Genomic DNA, 22,618 nt, shown 5'->3' on the forward strand with positions numbered 1-22,618 from the left:
CCTCTTGTTGTGCTAATCATTAAGAAGACGTTTATATAGGTGGCATCTACCGCTTGTCTGAAATGCTTCCTGGTACTTCTGGTTTGTGTTGGAGATGTTATGGACAAGTTGGATCTCTGTTACATATCTGGTGGTCATGTGAAATCCTTAAACCTCTATGGGATCAGATTTACTTCCCACTGCATTCAATTTTGACTTTCGATGGGGCCCTAATGTGGCCCTATTATCATTAGCTGTAGAGGATATTATTTTTGCTGGCCTTACTATATTGTCTCATCTCCTAATAGTAACTAGGGCTTCTATTGCTATGAAATGGAAAACTACGGCTAGATCGACTTTTTGCTGTTATTCAAAATAACTGCTTAATGGAAAACTTATTGCTTCCAGATTAGACCAACTAGAGGCATACAAATGTAATAGGGTAAATGGGACAATGGAACAATACCTCTACAGCGCCACCTATTGGAAGGCAGCATTTCTGCAAGCCAATGTCAGACTTTTTAGCAAGCCTTGTAACAATGACTGGGAATTATAAGCCAAAGCCACAATCTTCTCCAGAAGGAAAAGCTAACCGTGCACAGACAGACAGAAATGCTGCCTTCCAATAGGTGGCGCTACAGAGGTATTGTTCCATTTTGCATTTGCATATTTCCCCCAGGAGCATGGATGGCCTTATAAGTCTCCTCACACCTTCTAAGTGCTCTCCTTAAGGAGTAACGGTACCCTTCCTGACCCAATGTAAATGGGTGAAATGGCTTCAATTCTCTGGTTAAGATATTGCAGTGCTTAAATACAAATTAGAGGACAATGTGTATAAATATATTAGGGGACAATACAAGGATCTCTCCGATGATCTGTTTATACCCAGGACTGTGACGGTAACAAGAGGGCATCCTCTACTGTTAGAGGAAAAAAGGTTTCATTACCAACATAGAAGGGGGTTCTTTACTGTAAGAGCAGTGAGACTGTGGAACTCTCTGCCTGAGGACGTGGGGATGGCAAAATCCATAGAGGAGTTTAAGAGGGGAGTAGATGTCTTTCTACAGCGCTATGTTATTACAGGATATAGACATTAAATAACCATCTGGATCTTGGAGTCATGTAGAAACTATAAAAAAATTGATCCAGGGAGTATTCTAACTGCCATTATAAAGTCGGGAAATAATCCCCCCCCCCCCCCCCCCTCCCAATAGCCTTTTTTTTTTAACTTCCTCTGGATCAACAAGGGAGGGGGGGTGGAAACAGGCTGAACTGGATGGACATTGTCTCCCTTCAGCCTAACATACTATATTACTATGTATATTTGAGCAGTCAATCAAGAGCCAAGGGGAGGGGTCGATGATGCACCCCCACCTGTATTATACATAGGTGAATCGGGGGTTCAGGCATCTGGGATAGCGGGATGACACCTTCTGGACAGACTGCTGTAAGAAAACTAACTTTTCCATTGCCATTTATCTTTCAGGCTCCATAAACAGCAGGTAAATCGTTGGCACCTTCACCCCTGCCAGTCTGTTTAGTATTAGGTTTGTTGTGTGCTGATGACCAGCCATCTAGGCAGGATTATGCCACTGAATTTACACACCGCTTCCCAGAACTGGAGTCAAACGGAGAAGACAGTAAAAGTACTTTAGGTTGGACATCTGAACTTTTTTGAAAAAAACACATTTATTTATTTTTTAATGCTATTTTATTTCCACTCTGGCATTAATTTTGACTTTGGAACATATAAGATAAGGACAGATGCATCTCAGTAGCCCGGGCCGTGCTGGTAACTTCTATGGTGACTGATGAACCTGTAGACTTCATGATCAGCGGGATCTTTTCCTCCGTCAGTTGAGCTGTAAAGAAACATTCTGACATGTGAGCAGTGTAGAGTAGAACAAAGGTGAGCACTAATCTACAGGGCAGAGTCCGGGACAATGACTTTACCAACTGCAGGACTCACATCTATGCACTTTTGCAAGAGAGAAGGCGGGACAGGGGCGGAGCTAAGTTCCAGGAATTAGCCCCGCCCCTGTCCCACTTTCCCTCATTGCAAATAGTGCAGAGGGGCAGAGAGGTAGTGGAGAGGAGGCGGAGAGGGGCGGGAGCTCAGTGCACTGCTCCGGGCTCTTCTAGCCTCCTCCCCCTGCAGAGAGGGACGCCGTATATTGGCCGGAGTGAATACACGGCCGATATAAAGTCATCTGAATAAGCCCTCAGACTCCCTTGCACTCCCCTTATAAACACCAGTATGAAGCATGGTCACATGACTTCCAAACTCCCAACACAAAAGGATACATTTTGACACCAGACGGCTCCTTTGCAGACATTAACCCTTTCATTCCTACAAGCATCAATACACATTTTGCTGATTCCTTCCACATTGAAGCCACTGACAATACATAGGCATAAGACAACTGCATGCATACATTATGGAGGCGCCCCGGTAACTCCGCCCACTACAACAGCATGCATTCATTATGGAGGCGCCCCGGTAACTCCGCCCACTACGACAGCATGCATACATTATGGAGGAGCCCCGGTAACTCCGGCCACTACAACTGCAGGCATACATTATGGAGGAGCCCCGGTAACTCCGGCCACTACAACTGCAGGCATACATTATGGAGGCGACCCGGTAACTCCGCCCACTACAACAGCATGCATACATTATGGAGGCGCCCCGGTAACTCTGCCCACTACAACTGCATGCATACATTAAGGAGGCCCCAGTAACTCCACCCACTACAACAGCATGCATTCATTCATTATGGAGGTGCCCCGGAAACTCCGCCCACTACAACAGCATGCATACATTATGGAGGAGCCCCGGTAACTCCGCCCACTACAACAGCATGCATACATTATGGAGGCGCCCCGGTAACTCCGCCCACTACAACAGCATGCATACATTATAGAGGAGCCCCAGTAACTCTCGCCACTACAACTACATGCATACATTATGGAGAAGCCCCGGTAACTCCGGCCACTACAACTGCATGCATACATTATGGAGACGTCCCGGTAACTTCGGCCACTACATCAGCATACATACATTATGGAAGGGCCCCGGTAACTCCGCCCACTACAACTGCATGCATACATTATGGAGGTGCCCCAGTAACTCTGCCCACTACAACTGCATGCATACATTATGGAGACGTCCCGGTAACTTCGGCCACTACATCAGCATACATACATTATGGAAGGGCCCCGGTAACTCCGCCCACTACAACTGCATGCATACATTATGGAGGCCCCAGTAACTCCGCCCACTACAACTACATGCATACATTATGGAGACTTCGGTAACTCCGCCCACTACAACAGCATGCATACATTATGGAGGCCCCGGTAACTCCGCCCACTATAACAGCATGCATACATTATGGAGACCCCGGTAACTCCGCCCACTGCAACAGCATGCATACATTATGGAGGTCCCGGTAACTCCGCCCACCACAACAGCAGGCATACATTATGGACGCGCGCGGTAACTCCGTCCACTACAACTGCATGCATACATTAAGGAGGCCCCAGTAACTCCGCCCACTACAACAGCATGCATACATTATGGAGGAGCCCCGTTAACTCCGGCCACTACAACTGCATGCATACATTATGGAAGGGCTCCGGTAACTCCGCGCACTACAACTGCATACATAGATTATGGAGGCCCCAGTAACTCCGCCCACTACAACAGCATGCATACATTATGGAGACCCCGGTAACTCCGCCCGCTACAACAGCATGCATACATTATGGAGGCGCCCCGGTAACTCCGCCCACTACAACTGCATGCATTCATTAAGGAGGCCCCAGTAACTCCGGCCACTACAACAGCATGCATACATTATGGAGGAGCCCCGGTAATTCCGGCCACTACAACTGCATGCATACATTATGGAGGAGCCCCGGTAACTCCGCCCACTACAACTGCATGCATACATTATGGAGGCCCCGGTAACTCCGCCCACTACAACTGCATGCATACATTATGGAGGGGCCCTGGTAACTCCGGCCACTACAACTGCATGCATACATTATGGAGGCTCCAGTAACTCCGCCCACTACAACAGCATGCATACATTATGGAGGCCCCGGTAACTCCGGCCACTACAACTGCATGCATACATTATGGAGGCGACCCGGTAACTCCGGCCGCTACATCAGCATGCATACATTATGGAAGGGCCCCGTTAACTCCGCCCACTACAACTGCATGCATACATTATGGAGGGGCCCTGGTAACTCCGCCCATTACAACTGCATGCATACATTATGGAGGCCCCAGTAACTCTGCCCACTACAACAGCATGCATACATTATGGAGGGCCCCGTAACTTCGCCCACTACAACTGCATGCATACATTATGGAGGCCCCGGTAACTCCGCCCGCTACAACTGCATGCATACATTATGGAGGCCCCAGTAACTCCGCCCACTACAACAGCATGCATACATTATGGAGGCCCCAGTAACTCCGCCCACTACAACAGCATGCATACATTAAGGAGGCCCCGGTAACTTCGCCCACTACAACTGCATGCATACATTATGGAGGCGCTGCGGTAACTCCGGCCACTACAGCTGCATGCATACATTATGGAGGCGCTCCGGTAACTCCGCCCACTATAACAGCATGCATACATTATGGAGGCCCCGGTAACTCCGCCCACTACAACAGCATGCATACATTATGAAGGCCCCGGTAACTCCGCCCACTACAACAGCATACATACATTATGGAGGCCCCAGTAACTCCGCCCACTAAACTGCATGCATACATTATGGAGGCCCCGGTAACTCCGCCCACTACAACAGCATGCATACATTATGGAGGCGCCCTGGTAACTCCGCCAACTACAAGAGCATGCATACATTATGGAGGCCCCAGTAACACCGCCCACTACAACAGCATGCATACATTATGGAGGCCCCGGTAACTCCGCCCACTACAACTGCATGCATACATTATGGAGGCCCCGGTAACTCCGCCCGCTACAACAGCATGCATACATTATGGAGGCCCTGGTAACTCCGCCCACTACAACAGCATGCATACATTAAGGAGGCTCCGGTAACTTCGCCCACTACAACTGCATGCATACATTATGGAGGCCCCAGTAACTCCGCCCACTACAACAGCATGCATACATTATGGAGGCCCCGGTAACTCCGCCCACTACAACAGCATGCATACATTATGGAGGCGCCCCGGTAACTCCGCCCACTATAACAGCATGCATACATTATGGAGGCCCTGGTAACTCCGCCCACTACAACAGCATGCATACATTATGGAGGCCTCGGTAACTCCGCCCACTACAACAGCATACATACATTATGGAGGCCCCAGTAACTCCGCCCACTACAACTGCATGCATACATTATGGAGGCCCCAGTAACTCCGCCCACTACAACAGCATGCATACATTATGGAGGCCCCGGTAACTTCGCCCACTACAACTGCATGCATACATTATGGAGGCGCTGCGGTAACTCTGGCCACTACAACTGCATGCATACATTATGGAGGCGCCCCGGTAACTCCGCCCACTATAACAGCATGCATACATTATGGAGGCCCCGGTAACTCCGCCCACTACAACAGCATGCATACATTATGAAGGCCCCGGTAACTCCGCCAACTACAACAGCATACATACATTATGGAGGCCCCAGTAACTCCGCCCACTAAACTGCATGCATACATTATGGAGGCCCCGGTAACTCCGCCCACTACAACAGCATGCATACATTATGGAGGCGCCCTGGTAACTCCGCCAACTACAAGAGCATGCATACATTATGGAGGCCCCAGTAACACCGCCCACTACAACAGCATGCATACATTATGGAGGCCCCGGTAACTCCGCCCACTACAACTGCATGCATACATTATGGAGGCCCCGGTAACTCCGCCCGCTACAACAGCATGCATACATTATGGAGGCCCTGGTAACTCCGCCCACTACAACAGCATGCATACATTAAGGAGGCTCCGGTAACTTCGCCCACTACAACTGCATGCATACATTATGGAGGCCCCAGTAACTCCGCCCACTACAACAGCATGCATACATTATGGAGGCCCCGGTAACTCCGCCCACTACAACAGCATGCATACATTATGGAGGCGCCCCGGTAACTCCGCCCACTATAACAGCATGCATACATTATGGAGGCCCTGGTAACTCCGCCCACTACAACAGCATGCATACATTATGGAGGCCTCGGTAACTCCGCCCACTACAACAGCATACATACATTATGGAGGCCCCAGTAACTCCGCCCACTACAACTGCATGCATACATTATGGAGGCCCCGGTAACTCCGCCCACTACAACAGCATGCATACATTATGGAGGCCCTGGTAACTTCGCCAACTACAACAGCATGTATACATTATGGAGGCCCCGGTAACTCTGCCCACTACAACAGCATGCATCCATTATGGAGGCCCCGGTAACTCTGCCCACTACAACAGCATGCATACATTATGGAGGTGCCCCAGTAACTCCGCCCACTACAACAGCATGCATACATTATGGAGGCCCTGGTAACTCCGCCCACTACAACAGCATGCATACATTATGGAGGCCCTGGTAACTCCGCCCACTACAACAACATGCATACATTATGGGGCCCCAGTAACTCCGCCCACTACATCAGCATGCATACATTATGGAGGCGCCCCAGTAACTCCGCCCACTACAACAGCATGCATACATTATGGAGGCCCTGATAACTCCGCCCACTACAACAGCATGCATACATTATGGAGGCCCTGGTAACTCCGCCCACTACAACAGCATGCATACATTATGGGGCCCGGTAACTCCGCCCACTACATCAGCATGCATAGATTATGGAGGCGCCCCGGTAACTCCGCCCACTACAACAGCATGCATACATTATGGAGGCCCTGGTAACTCCGCCCACTACAACAACATGCATACATTATGGGGCCCCAGTAACTCCGCCCACTACAACAGCATGCATACATTATGGAGGTGCCCCAGTAACTCCGCCCACTACAACAGCATGCATACATTATGGAGGCCCTGATAACTCTGCCCACTACAACAGCATGCATACATTATGGAGGCCCTGGTAACTCCGCCCACTACAACAGCATGCATACATTATGGGGCCCGGTAACTCCGCCCACTACATCAGCATGCATAGATTATGGAGGCGCCCCGGTAACTCCGCCCACTACATCAGCATGCATAGATTATGGAGGCGCCTCGGTAAATCCGCCCACTACATCAGCATGCATAGATTATGGAGGCGCCCCGGTAACTCCGCCCACTACAACAGCACATTCTGCTGCATTACTTTTCACTTCTGTTCTGTTTTATTTCAGTTTCTCTCCAAAAATGCAGCAGAGAAATAGAAACCCTGAAGTGACCCAAACGCAGGTGGGAGGCAGCCTCGGTTTACCAGCAGCCGCATGTAAACCCCCCGATATTACATACTCTGTACTGAGCTACATGACGACCTTGGCTCTGCTACATCATCCTGGGGATATATGTCAAGCATTGGGAATTGCTCCTACCTTTAAGGCCCAATGTCCACAGGCCAAATAGAATTACGAAATCCGCGCGGGTCTCCAGCAAACATGATCCGCGCCAATAGGGAATCACTGGGCACCCGCAGGTCGTTAAATACCTACGGATGTCATTTTTTCCTGGAGCGCGGATCGCACGTGCAGAAAAGCACCAGCAACATGCTCCATTTTGTGTGGCGTTCCTGCACGGACGGCTCTCGTGGTTTCAATTGAAGCTTATGGAAGCCGTCCGGATCTGCGGCACACCCGCAGCTCTATTTGTTTTGTGCCACGGGAACGCGGGAGAGCAGGAGTTAAAGAAAGAAATTTGTGCGGCACGCTACCAGCATGCCGAACACATCCGCTGAGCCAAGGAGAGGAGATCCGGCCGCAAGGGAGGTGAGACCCGCAGCGTCCGGACAGGTAAGTATATCGCATTTTCTTGGCCTCATGTCTGCGGGGCAGAAGGGACCTGCTGCGGGGTTCTGCACGGGGAATCCATGCGGCCTGAATTTCCCCGTGGACATGAGGCCTAAAGCTCTTGTTCACCCCCTCATAGATGAACCGGGAGAAGTGCCGGCCGGACAGACTCAGCTGGTTAACATGGAGCAAAATAAAATGGTCTTTTGGCGCCGGAATATCAGCCGGCATCTGAAATAACAGGACAGTCATAAAGCACTTCTAGCATACGGGCCTGTCAGGAAGGACTGTGTACAGCTCTCAGAGGAGAACCTATAGAACATCTGATCATCTACACGGGCCCCATACTGGTGACATATGCCACTCACATACCCACTACAGCAATCTCACTCACATACCCCCACAACAATGTCACACACATACCCCCACAACAATGTCACACACATACCCCCACAACAATGTCACACACATACCCCCACAACAATGTCACACACATAACCCCACAACAATGTCACACACATACCCCCACAACAATGTCACACACATACCCCTACAACAATTTCACACACATAACCCTCATAACAATGTCACTCATATACCCTTATAACAATGTCACTCACATACCCACTACAGCAATGTCACTCACATACCCCCACAACAATGTCATACACATACCCCTACAACAATGTCACACACATACCCCCACAACAATGTCATACACATACCCCTACAACAATTTCACACACATAACCCTCATAACAATGTCACTCATATACCCTTATAACAATATCACTCACATACCCACTACAGCAATGTCACTCACATACCCCCTACAGCAATGTCGCTCACATACCCCCACAACAATGTCACACACATAACCCCACAACAATGTCACACACATACCCCTACAGCGTCATTCATATATCCCCACAACAATGTCACACACATAACCCTCATAACAATGTCACTCACATACCCACTACAGCAATGTCACTCACATACCCACTAGAGCAATGTCACTCACATACCCCCTACAGCAATGTCACTCATATACCCTCATAACAATGTCACTCATATACCCCCAGAACAATGTCACACACATAAGCCCATAACTATGTAATTAACATGACCCAGGTAGAACGGAGTCGTTGCTGCTAATGGCCTTACCTCCCCTTTCCCCCTCCCTCACCATTCGTCGAACAAACCACCGACACCTTCTGTTGGATAAATTTGGCCACAGCAGCCATTTATTAACACAAACAACATAAAATACATTTTAATTTGTTTCAACATCAACCTTAATGATGACCCTATCCCGATCCCTGTAAAGGACCTTGGAGCCGCACCCCTGTGTCTGCCACCTACTGCCGCCTCACCCCTACAAGGAGATAGCTGTCCCGGTCACCTGCCGCAACTTGGCCGACTCAGGCGACGCTATCCCCACGAACTTTTTAACTATTTCCTCCCGCCGCAGGTCGGCAGACTCGGGAGCCCAACGACACTCCCCATTAACCTCCGGCCGCCATCTTTTACCGACCCCGAGGCCGGCTAGCCAGGCTTGGCTAGCCTCTCCTCCCCCTATCAGGGGTCCGCCCTATACCTGGAGGCGACAGGTTCCAAACTCGAAAAGGGAGAGGAACGGGGGGGGAGGCTAGTTAGCCCCCCCCATTCCCCTCACTACCTTCTATACGGGCTCCAAGGTTCCCTCTCCATCCCCCGCCACCGCAATCGAGGCTGCTATGACAAGAACCCTTCTCCGGTCCCCCCCCCACCCCCTTTTTTGTTCTTCTAGGGCGGGCGGGTGGGACTCTGTTCGTTCTCCTTCTTTTCGCCGCTCTGCCTTCTCCCTTGCTTGTTCCTCCTTATATAGGGCCTCCCGACGGAGGCCCCGCCCCCTCCCATGATCCGCTGCGCCCGATGACGTCACTCCTCCCCGTTCACCTTTTCATGCCGCCTCCCGCCTACCGCTCTGCGGGCTCCCGGCTCCGGCGGTTCTTGACCCAGGTAGAACGGAGTCGTTGCTGCTAATGGCCTTACCTCCCCTTTCCCCCTCCCTCACCATTCGTCGAACAAACCACCGACACCTTCTGTTGGATAAATTTGGCCACAGCAGCCATTTATTAACACAAACAACATAAAATACATTTTAATTTGTTTCAACATCAACCTTAATGATGACCCTATCCCGATCCCTGTAAAGGACCTTGGAGCCGCACCCCTGTGTCTGCCACCTACTGCCGCCTCACCCCTACAAGGAGATAGCTGTCCCGGTCACCTGCCGCAACTTGGCCGACTCAGGCGACGCTATCCCCACGAACTTTTTAACTATTTCCTCCCGCCGCAGGTCGGCAGACTCGGGAGCCCAACGACACTCCCCATTAACCTCCGGCCGCCATCTTTTACCGACCCCGAGGCCGGCTAGCCAGGCTTGGCTAGCCTCTCCTCCCCCTATCAGGGGTCCGCCCTATACCTGGAGGCGACAGGTTCCAAACTCGAAAAGGGAGAGGAACGGGGGGGGAGGCTAGTTAGCCCCCCCCATTCCCCTCACTACCTTCTATACGGGCTCCAAGGTTCCCTCTCCATCCCCCGCCACCGCAAGCGAGGCTCGACCCCCTTGAGCCTGCGCCGCCCTCCACACTGCCAGCGCTCGCTCGATGCCTTCTTGTAATCCTTCCATCCATAGGTCCGTACCTATGTCGTTCAGATGAACGCCGTCTGACCTCCAATAGTTACCCGTGCCTTTTTCTAGGTCTATGTGTCGCACTGCTATGCCCCCTTTTCCGCCCACAAAACGAGAGACTTCTTTGTTTAGTTTTACTCTCGCCCTGTTCAACCCCTTTTCTGACCGCGCTCCCCTCCATACTTTTCTCGGCACTAGCTCCGACCAAACCACGACTATTCCCGGGTATGACTCCTGTAACCTAAGGAAGTCATACCGAATGTCCCTCGATAGGTCCCTAAATCTCCTCTTCCCCAGGTCATTACCCCCTGCATGAATGACTAATATGTCCGGCGCTCTATCCACTCTCACCCTCCTTTCTACCTCCTCCAAAACCGCGCCCCAGGACATGCCTCTAATGCCCATCCACCTTATCCTTGCTTCGTTCTTAGGGAACCGTAACTGCCTGCCGTTGGGCCGTGCTCCCGCTCTCTCCGCCCCCCAGAAGACATAAGAATGGCCTAAGATCCACACTACCGCTGGACGCTCATCTGTAAAACAAAATTACCGGCATAATTTAGTAACGGTTGCTCCTACTATTTTTTCCTTTCCCCCCCCCCCCTCCCACCCTCACCCTGACCTTTTCCTTTAAAGTAGGTGAGGGCGTACATAGGATCCGAAACGTCTGGACTCCCATCGACCTATTCTTTTTATATCTTCCACCCCCATACCTCTCACTGAAGCCTCTGTCGCTGCTCCCACCCTAAATGAGTGTGACCCAAATTGTTCTTTATCGAACCCTGCCGCTTCCAGTGTCCGCTTAAATATAGCTACAAATTGGAAGCGAGATAAAAATTGGCCATTCTCATGGCACAGCAGGGGGCCTGTTCTAGACTCTAAACCTCTCCTATACTGCTCCCATGTTCTCCTGGGGCACATGAGAGCCCCTGGCACCTCGCCCAATTTAATAATCTTTCCCCGACCTTGCTGATCTGTCTTTGACCGGCGGATCCGCAACTCCAACCTCCCTTCCACTAACCTTACGTCCTCAGCCTGCAACCCCCCCCCGTTCTTTTTGCTTGGAGACACCAATTCGTTTATCCTGAATGCTCCAAAGAATGCCAGGGAAAAAGCCACCCTAAACAATCGTCTCTCAAATTCACTTCCGCACACCGTATGCAATGCTTTACCCAACTTTTCTAATATGTCAAAGGAAACTGGTCGCCTAGTGTCTACACTCTCTTTACCTCTCCTGAAGCCCTTCAGTGCCTGTGTTACTAAAAACTTTTTTGTCACATCCCCCAACCCCCTTAACTTGAACCCAAATGCTAGCCCTGCTATAAATTTGTTTACTTGCGCCACTGACTTACCCCCTTCCTCACTTCTACCCAACCAGCTCAGTAGCATACCTACTCTGTCTTCCTCTGATTCCGCGCCCCCCTCCTTTCTCACCCATTCTTCCCATTCGTTCCACGCTGCGCTATACGCTACCCTGGTTCGCCGAGCCAGTGACCGCTCTAACAGGCCCCTCACTGCTCGCTTACCATGCTCCAAATTTGATCCGGGCACTCTCTTCCCTTCCTCTCTGCACCCGGCGCCAGTGTCCGGAACCGCTCCCACTGAAACCGAGAGAGAGCATCCGCAATTGAATTGTCAACACCGGGTACATGAGCCGCCACTATCCACATGTTTAACGACAATGCTTCGAGCACTAAGTGCCGCAGCAAGTTTACCACCGGGGGGGATGATGCCGACAGTGTGTTAATAACTTGCACCACCCCCAAGTTGTCACAGTGAAATTTAACTTTTTTGTCCCGAAAGTGTTCCCCCCACAGCATGATGGCCATCACTATTGGAAATAGCTCCAATAGCACTAAGTTCCGTATCAAGCCATCCTGCTTCCACTTCTCCGGACACTCCCCCGCGCACCATTTCCCTTGGAAATAGGCCCCGAATCCCATGCTGCCCGACGCGTCAGTATATAGCTCCCAGTCCACATTGTTGCTAACCTCGCCCATGATTACTGACCTGCCATTATATTTTTCCAGGAAGGTAGCCCATATCGTCAGGTCTGCCTTGTGGCTGGACCGCAAACGAATGAAATGGTGGGGTGCCCGAATGCCCGCTGTTGCTGATGCCAACCGTCTGCAAAACACCCGACCCATGGGCATAATCCTGCAGGCAAAGTTAAGTTTGCCTAACAGTGACTGCAGCCCTTTTAGCGTAATTTTCTTGCTTCCTAGCGCCGCGCGCAACTCCTCCCGTAAATCATCCAATTTATTCTTGGGTAGGCGACAGACCATCGCAATGGAATCGATGGTGATGCCCAGAAAGCTTAAACACGTAGTGGGCCCCTCCGTCTTATCGGGAGCTAACGGCACCCCGAATCGCCTTGACACACATTGTAAAGTGCCCAGAAGGCTCGCACAAACGGGCGATCCCCCAGGCCCCACGCACAGAAAATCGTCTAGGTAATGAATGATCGATTGCACCGCAGCCGCATCCTTCACCACCCATTCTAAAAAGGAACTAAACGCCTCGAAGTATGCACACGAGATGGAACATCCCATGGGTAAACAACGATCCGCAAAGTAATCCCCTTCCCAATAGCACCCCAACAATCTCACGCTTTCCTGTGAAACCAGGAGCAATCGAAACGCGGATTCTACGTCCGCCTTTGCCATTAATGCTCCCTTCCCGTACCTGCGTATCCATTGCAATGCCGCATCGAACGAGGTATACACCACTGAACAAAGCTCCTGGTCTATTCCGTCGTTCACCGATGCGCCTTTCGGATAAGATAAGTGGTGTATAAGCCGAAATTTATTCGGCTCCTTCTTTGGGACCACCCCCAAAGGAGACACCACGAAATCTGGCACTGGTGGTTCTTTAAAAGGCCCTGCCATGCGCCCCAACCGTAACTCCTTTTTTAACTTCTCTGACACCACCTCCGGGAACTCTAATGCTGATCGCAAGTTTTTTAACGAAAAGGGGACCGCATGCAACGGGGCAGGGATGTGAAACCCATCCCTGAAACCCTTATACAGCAATTCCGCCTTCTCTCTATCAGGGTACCTATTTAGAAGAGGTAACATCTCTTCCAAAATCACCGGGGTCGTCCCTTTTTGTAAAACCGACGGGCCCTTTTCCCTTGCCTTTTTTAAAGCACCGTGCCGCTCCGTGGGAGCCTGCACTGCAATGGGAGCAGGCATGCCGAAATTTGCATGTTGCCCCATACTTACACTGTCCCTCATTGTATTGCCAACAGTACCCAAGCCTGCTCCCCCCAGCTGTGCTGCCTTGTCCCCCTGCTGAACTGGTGGCCAGGCCGAATGACCCGGCATTTCCCTGAAAGGGCTGTCCGAATCGTGCGGGGGCCATTACTCTCAACCATAGGCCTATATCTTTGTGCTCCCATCTGATAGATGGGCGCACTGCCTTACGCTGCCTAAATTGCTCATCGTAGCGTAGCCATGTCTGGCCCCCGTATACCCTATAAGCCTCCCCTATTGAGTCCATGTAGCAAAAAAGGCCGGAACAATTTTCCGGCGCTTTTTCTCCTATCACGCTGGCTAAAATGGCAAACGCTTGTAGCCAATTAGCGAAGGTCTGGGGAATTAAGCGCCATCTCCTCTTCTCTTCCTCCTCTTTTTTAAAGTCCGTTCTCTTCCCCTTGTCCAAATTAAATTTTTCCAAGGGGAGGAGTGAGAATATCTCAACATATTCGTCCTTCCAAATCTTCTCTCTCACCTCTTTTTTGAGATGCGCCCCCAGAGGTCCCTCAAAACAGACGTATACTTCGCCCTTTGCTCTGTCGTCTAACCTTACTCCCTCCCCATCTCTTTCTGTCTGTACTGCCACCGTGACGCCTGCAGCTGCCCCTGCCTCAGAGGCCCCCATTATTGCCTCTGTCTGTAGGTTTTCCCCGGCGACAAATGATGTTGCCGTGGGTCCTCTCTCTATTGTAAGAGGGGTTTGACTGCTTCCAATCGCCTGTCCTGCCCCAGTCCCCCCAGCTAGGAGTCTCAACCGACCTTCCTCTATGCTGGATGACGCATTGCATGGTGAGCTCCATGCCGTAACAGGCGATGGATTACCACCCCCCCCCTGACGCCTCAAGAATTCTACAATGAAACCCAGCATTGCCGATGCATCGTTGCACACGCTAGGTGTAGATCCACTAGTCCCAGATTGTTGACCAACATTGCTCCCAGCCATTCCCTCCCGATTAACATAACTGGACATCCCGCACATTTCCCCCACATTTTCGGCGATATTAGCATTACTAGACATGGTAAACATATCCCCCCCATTTTCAATTAGGTTAACATTACTAGGCATGGAAAACCCATCCCCTACATTTTCTGCACGGTTAACATTACTAACATTACTAAACCTCGTATATCTACCACCCACATTTTCTGCATTACTAAAATTACAAGACAAACTGTACATGGAGTGTGACTCACCTGGCCGCGTGGGAGCTGTGGGCCCACCAGCCGCCGGACCTCCAGATCGAGCTTCTTCCTGACCCCCGCTGTGCTGCGACCGCTCTGCTGGCCCTGCAGACGCCTCGTTTCTTCTTGCCGTCAGGCCCGTCGATGTACCGGGCCGCTGTGCTCCTGACTCGCAGCAGGCTTGCTCCTGCTCTGCAGCGCCGCCTCCATCTCGCCTCCTGCTCTTTGCTTGCCGACTAGCGGAAGGTCCCGCCCCCCTCTCAGCACGGGACCCCACGCTGCCTGCCGTCCTCTTTTGCCTCGCTGGAGTTCTCCCCGCCTTGCTTCCCCTGCCTGTTGGTGTTGCCAGGGGAAGCGTGCTATGTGGGGGGGCCGGGGAGCCACTCCGCCTCCTTTTTCCCCGCGAGGGTCCGTGCTCGGGGCTAAATCTTTCTGGTGCACGGGCCCTCCGCGGTCTTAGCTCTTTCGTGTGCCCCGCTGGTGCTGCCGCCGCCGGCCCCGCACCCATCGCCAAGCTGCTTCCCTCCATCGGCATTGCTCCTGAAGGCTGTACGCTACCTGCCCTCATGTCCTGGGTTGCAGCGTTCCTCAAGTCGGCAGTCCTCGAAGTAGATCCATCCCCTGCGATGAGTCCTTGGTTCGATAGCTGTAGCAGCCATTCCAGGCCTCTCTCCTCTGCTGCTGCCCGAATTCGTTCCAGGACCGCCTCCATTCCTTCAGCTGTTGATAAATTCGGCCCTTACTTCTGTCTTCAGTGACTTCCTGTTGATCGCTGTAGCTCCGCCTCCTCAGGACTTCTTCCGGTGTTGGGTCGATGCACACGTGGCCGGTATTCCTTTTGTTGCTTGCCGCCTTCTGATCGCCGCTGCTGACTGTAGGTACCGTGCACCGCTTTCTTCCTTCCGTTCGCCCGACACTGCCGACTTCAGCTCACTCGGACTTTTCTTTGCGCTCGCCGCTTCGCTGCCGCACTCTCCTTCAGCGCTCGTCGCTCCGCTGCCGCCCTTCCTCTCTTCGATCTCCGCTCTCCGCTCTCCGAACTCCGCTGTCTTCTCCCGACGTTTTCACTCTGTTCGTTCTCCTTCTTTTCGCCGCTCTGCCTTCTCCCTTGCTTGTTCCTCCTTATATAGGGCCTCCCGACGGAGGCCCCGCCCCCTCCCATGATCCGCTGCGCCCGATGACGTCACTCCTCCCCGTTCACCTTTTCATGCCGCCTCCCGCCTACCGCTCTGCGGGCTCCCGGCTCCGGCGGTTCTTACCCATAGAACAATGTTGCTCACATACCTCCAACACAAAGCTGCTCACCTACCCCTCACAACAATGTCAAACACATGCCCTTAATACAATGCCACACACATAGCCCCACAACAATGTAGCTCATATACCCCCACACAATGTTGCACACATGCCCCCACAACAATGTCTCACACAAACGACCACAACAATGCTGGTCATATACCCCCTCACAACTGTGTAACACACATGCCCCCACAGCAATGTTACAAGCATACTCCCACAACAAAGCTGCTTAAACACCCCTCAAAACAATGTCATTAACATATCCCCCAGAACAATGTCACACACATATGTCCACAACAATGTCACTCACATACCCTCACGACAATGCATCTTATATACCACCTCAACAATGTAACACACATAGCCCCCCAGCAATGACGCACACATACCCCACAGCAATATCACACACATAACCCCACAACAATGCCCCACACTTTCCCCCACAACAATGCCGCACTCATACCCCCCAAAACAATGTCACACACAAAAACCCACAAGAATGCTGCTCACATACCCACATAGCAATGTCACACACATATCCCCACAGCAATGTTGCTCACATACGCCCACAACAATGCGGCTCATATACCACTCACAACAATGTAGCTCATATACACCCACAGCAATGCGGCTCATATACCACTCACAACAATGTAGCTCATATACACCCACAGCAATGTTGCACTCGTAACCCCACCGCAATGTTGCATACATACCCCAGAGAAATGTCGCACACATACCCCCAAAACAATATAATACACATACATCCACAACAATGCTGCACACATACCCCCACAACAATGTCACACACATACATCCACAACAATGCTGCACACATACCCCCACAACAATGCCACTTATATACCCGCACAACAATTTTAGACACATAGCCCCACAACAATGCTGCTCACACGTCTCCAAATTAATGCAGCGAACAAACCCCCACAACAATGTCGCACACGTACCCCTACAACAATGCTGAGTAAATACTGCCACAACTATGCCACACACGTACCCAAACAACAATGCCACTCATATACCCCCACAAAAATATCACTCATATACCCCCACAACAATTTTACACACATAACCCCACAACAATGCAGCTCACATACGCCCACAACAATGTCACTTGCATAACCCTCACAATAATGTCACACACATACCCCCACAACAATATCATTCACATACCCCAACAATAATGTCGCTCACATACCCCTCAAAACAATGTTACACACATACCCTAGCAACAATGTCACACACATACCCCCCACAACAATGTCACACGTACCCACCACAACAATGTCACACACATGCCCCCCACAACAGTGTTACTCACATACCCCCACAACAATGTTACACACATGACCCCACAAGAATGCTGCTCCCATAACCCTCATAACAATGTCACACACAAATCCCCACAACAATGCATCTCACATACGCCCACAACATTGTCACTTGCATACCCCTCACAATAATGTCACACACACACCCACAAAAATGTCGCTCACATACCCCTCAGAACAATGTCACACATATACCCTCACAACAATGTCACACACATACCCCCACAAGAATGCTGCTCACATACCCCTCACAACAATGTTACACAGATGACCCCACAAGAATGCTGCTCACATACCCCTCAAAACAAAGTCACACACATACCCCTACAACAATGTCACTCACATACCCCCACAGCAATGTCACACACATAAACCCCCCACAACAATGTCACACACATACCCCCACAACAATGCCGTTCACATACAACCACGGTCATATACCCCCACAACAATGTTGCTCAAATACCAAAGCTACAAAGTCGCTCACATGCTACCTCAACAATCTCACACACATACCCCTACAACAATATTACACACATACTCCCACGGCAATGTTACACACACATAACCCCCACGACAATGTCACTCACATATCCCCACAACAATACCGCACACATACCCTGTACAACAATACCGCACACATACCCTGTACAACAATGCCGCACACATACCCCCACAACAATACCGCACACATACCCCCACAACAATGCCGCACACATACCCCCACAACAATGCCGCACACATACCCCCACAACAATGTCGCACACTTACCCCCATAGCAATATTGTATACATACCCCCAGAGTAATATCACACACATAGCCCCACAACAATGCTGCTCACACATCTTCAAAACAATGTCACTCCCATACCCTAAGAACAGTATCACTGATATACACCCACAACAATGTAACACCTATACCCCCACAATACTGTCGCTCACATACCCTCACAATAATGTCACACAAATACCCCCACAATGCTGTTGCTCACATACCCTCACAATAATGTCACAGCCATACCTCCAACACAAAGACACTCACATGCCCCCACAACAAGGCAGCTCACATACCCCCACAACAATGTCATACACATACCCCCACAACAAGCTCACTCATATACCCCCACAACAATGTCGCTCACATACCCCTCACAACAATGTCACACATACCCCAACAACAATGTCACACACATACCCACCAAAACAATGTCACACACATACCCCCCACAACAATGTCAGACACTCAGACACATGACCCCACAAGAATGCTGCTCACAAGCCCCTCATAAAAATGTCACACACATACCCCCACAACACTGCCGTTCACATACAACCACGGCAATGTCAGTCATAAACCTCAAGAACAATATTACTTACGAAACCCAGAACAATCATATACCCCCACAACAATGTCGCTCAAATACCAAAACTACAAAGTCGCACACATACCCCCACGGCAATGTTACAAACACATACCCCCACAACAATTTCACATACATACTCCCCACAACAATGTCACTCACATACCCCCACAAGAATGTTACACACACATATCCCTACAACAATGTCACTTACATACACCCACAACAATGTTACACAAACATACCACTACAACTATGTCCAACGCATACACCCTACTACAATGTCACACACATACCCCCACAACAATGTCACTCACATACCCCCACAACAATGTTACACAAACATACCACTACAACTATGTCCCACACATACCCCCTACTACAATGTCACACACATATCCCTACAATAATGTCACTCACATACCCCCACAACAATACTGCACACATACCCTGTATAACAATGCCGCACACATACCCCCACAACAATGCCGCACACATACCCCCACAACAATGCCGCACACATACCCCCACAACAATGCCGCACACATACCCCCACAACAATGCCGCACACATGCCCCCACAATGCCGCACACATACCCCCACAACATTGTTGCATACATTCCCACACAACAATGCTGCACACATACACCCACAGCAATGTCGCACACACACACTCCCACAACAATATCACTGACATACCCCCGCAAAGTCACACAGAAACCCCAAGAACATTGTCGCCTACATACCTCCAACACAAAGCTGCTCACATACCCCCACAACAATGCCCCTCACAAGAATGTCGCACACATGGCCTCAATACAATGCCACTCACATAACCCCACTACAATGCAGCTCACATACCTGCAAAACAATGTCGCTCAAATACCCCCACAAACAAAGTAAATAAACATACCCCGCAACAATGCTGCTAATATACGCCCCCAAAACAATGCTGCACACATACTACCACAACAATGCCACGAAAATACCCCCACAACAATGTCACACACATACCTGCACAATTATATCTTTCACATACCCTCACAACAATGCAGCTCATACACCCCCACGACAATGTCCACACATAACCCCACAGCAATGTCTCACAGAAAACCCCACAGCAATGTCGTACACATACTTCATACACCCACGACAATGTCATTCACATACCCCCCTCAAAAACAATATTACTCACACACACCAAGAACGTTCATATACCCCCCAACAATGTCGTTCAAATACCAACACTAAAAAGTCATTCACATACCCCCTCAACAATGTCACTTACATACCCCCACAACAATGTCGCTTACATACCCCCACAACAATGCATCTCATATACCACCACAATAAGGTCGCAGACATACTCCAACAGCAACGTCGCACACATACCCTCTCAGCAATGTCACACACATACCCCCCACAACAATGTCAATCACATACTTCAAAAACAATATTACTCACACACCACAAGAACAATGTCACTCAAACACCCCTACAACAATGTTGCTCAAATACCAACACTACAAAGTCACTCACACACCGACACCACAATGTTACACACATATACCCCCACAATAATGTCACACATATACCCTCACAACAATGTCACACACATACTCCCAGAACAATGCTGCTCACACATCTCGACAATAATGCCTAAAACAAACCCCTACAACAATGTCGCATACATACCCCCACAAAAATGCCAAGTAAATACCCCCACAACAATGTTGCTCAACTACCTCCCCCAAAAAAACAATGTCAGACACATAACCCCACAACAATGCTGCTCACATACCTTTTATAACAATGTCACTCGCATACCCCCACAGCAATGTCACACACATACCCCTACAACAATTCCGCTCGCATACACCCACAGCAATGTCACACACATACCCCCACAAAAATGCCTCTCATATGCCCCCAAAACAATGTCACACACATACCCCCACAACAATGTCACTCATATACCGCCACAACAATGTTGCTCGAATAACAACTATATAAAGTCGCTCTCATACCCCCACAACAATGTCACACACATACCCCCACAACAATGTCACACACATAGCCCCACAACAATGTTGCACACATAAACTACCAGCAATGTTTCACACATTCCTCCACAGCAATGTTGCACACATGCCCCCACAACAATGCTGCACACATACCCCCACAACAATGTCGCACACATACCCCCATAGCAATGTTGTATACATACCCCCAGAGTAATATCACACACAATGTTGCTCAACTACCCCCCCCAAAAACAATGTCAGACACATAACCCCACAACAATGCTGCTCACATACCTTTTATAACAATGTCGCTCACATACCCCCACAACAAAGTCACACACATACCCCCACAACAATGTTACACACATAGACCTCCTGCAATAAGTTACTCCCATACCCCCTCAACTATGTCGCTCACATAGCTCCAACACAATGCCGCTCACATACCCCCACAACCGTACCCCTCACAACAATGTCACTCGCATACCCCTACAACAATTCCGCTCGCATACCCCCACAGCAAAGTCACACACATACCCCCACAACAATGCCGCTCACATACCCCCAAAACAATGTCACACACATACCCCCACAACAATGTCACTCATATACCGCCAAAACAATGTTGCTCGAATAACAACACTATAAAGTCGCTCTCATACCCCCACAACAATGTTGCACACATAAACTACCAGCAATGTTGCACACATACCTCCACAGCAATGTTGCACACATACCCCCACAATAATGTCGCACACATACCTCCACAGCAATGTTGCACACATACCCCCACAACAATGTCGCACACATACCCCCATAGCAATGCTGTATACATGCCCCCCAGAGTAATATCACACACATAGCCTCACAACAATGCTGCTCACACATCTTCAAAAGAATGTCACTCCCATACCCTAAGAACAATATCACTGAATACCCCCACAACAATATAACACCTATACCCCCACAATACTGTCGCTCACATACCCTCACAACAATGTCACACAAATACCGCAAACACAAAGCCACTCACAGGCCCCCACAACAATGCCGCTCACATACCCCCACAACCATGTCACACTCATACCTCCAACACAAAGACACTCACATGCCCCCACAAGAATGTCACTTGCATACCCCTCACAACAATGTCACATACATAACCCCACAGCAATGCTGCTCACATACCCCCCACAACAGTGTCACACACATATATCCCCCACAACAGTGTCACACACATATATCCCCCACAACAATGTCACACACATATACCCCCCACAACAATGCCGCTCATATACCACGACGATACCACAATGGCAGAGTCAGTCATAAACCTCTTAGAACAATATTACTCACACACCCCAAGAACAATGTGAGTCATATGCCCCCACAACAATGTCGCTCAAATACCTCCAACACAAAGCCACTCACATGCTCCCACAACAATGCCGCTCACATACCCCCCACAACAATGTCACACACATATACCCCCACAACAATGTCACACA

At 50.1% G+C, this 22,618-nt stretch overlaps 1 long non-coding RNA gene across 1 annotated transcript in view; it reads right to left on the reverse strand.

Moving 5' to 3' along the window:
- Positions 1-1,689: 1,689 nt before the first annotated feature.
- The window catches only part of LOC136600974 (uncharacterized), a 54,017-nt gene continuing 33,088 nt past the window's right edge, over positions 1,690-22,618 (reverse strand). The window contains exon 3 of the long non-coding RNA XR_010789280.1: positions 1,690-1,841. This is a non-coding gene — a long non-coding RNA (uncharacterized lncRNA). The remainder of the gene's footprint in view (positions 1,842-22,618) is intronic.

Source organism: Eleutherodactylus coqui, unplaced genomic scaffold, assembly GCF_035609145.1.
Source record: "Eleutherodactylus coqui strain aEleCoq1 unplaced genomic scaffold, aEleCoq1.hap1 HAP1_SCAFFOLD_36, whole genome shotgun sequence".
In the NCBI taxonomy this organism is placed as follows: domain Eukaryota; kingdom Metazoa; phylum Chordata; class Amphibia; order Anura; family Eleutherodactylidae; genus Eleutherodactylus; species Eleutherodactylus coqui.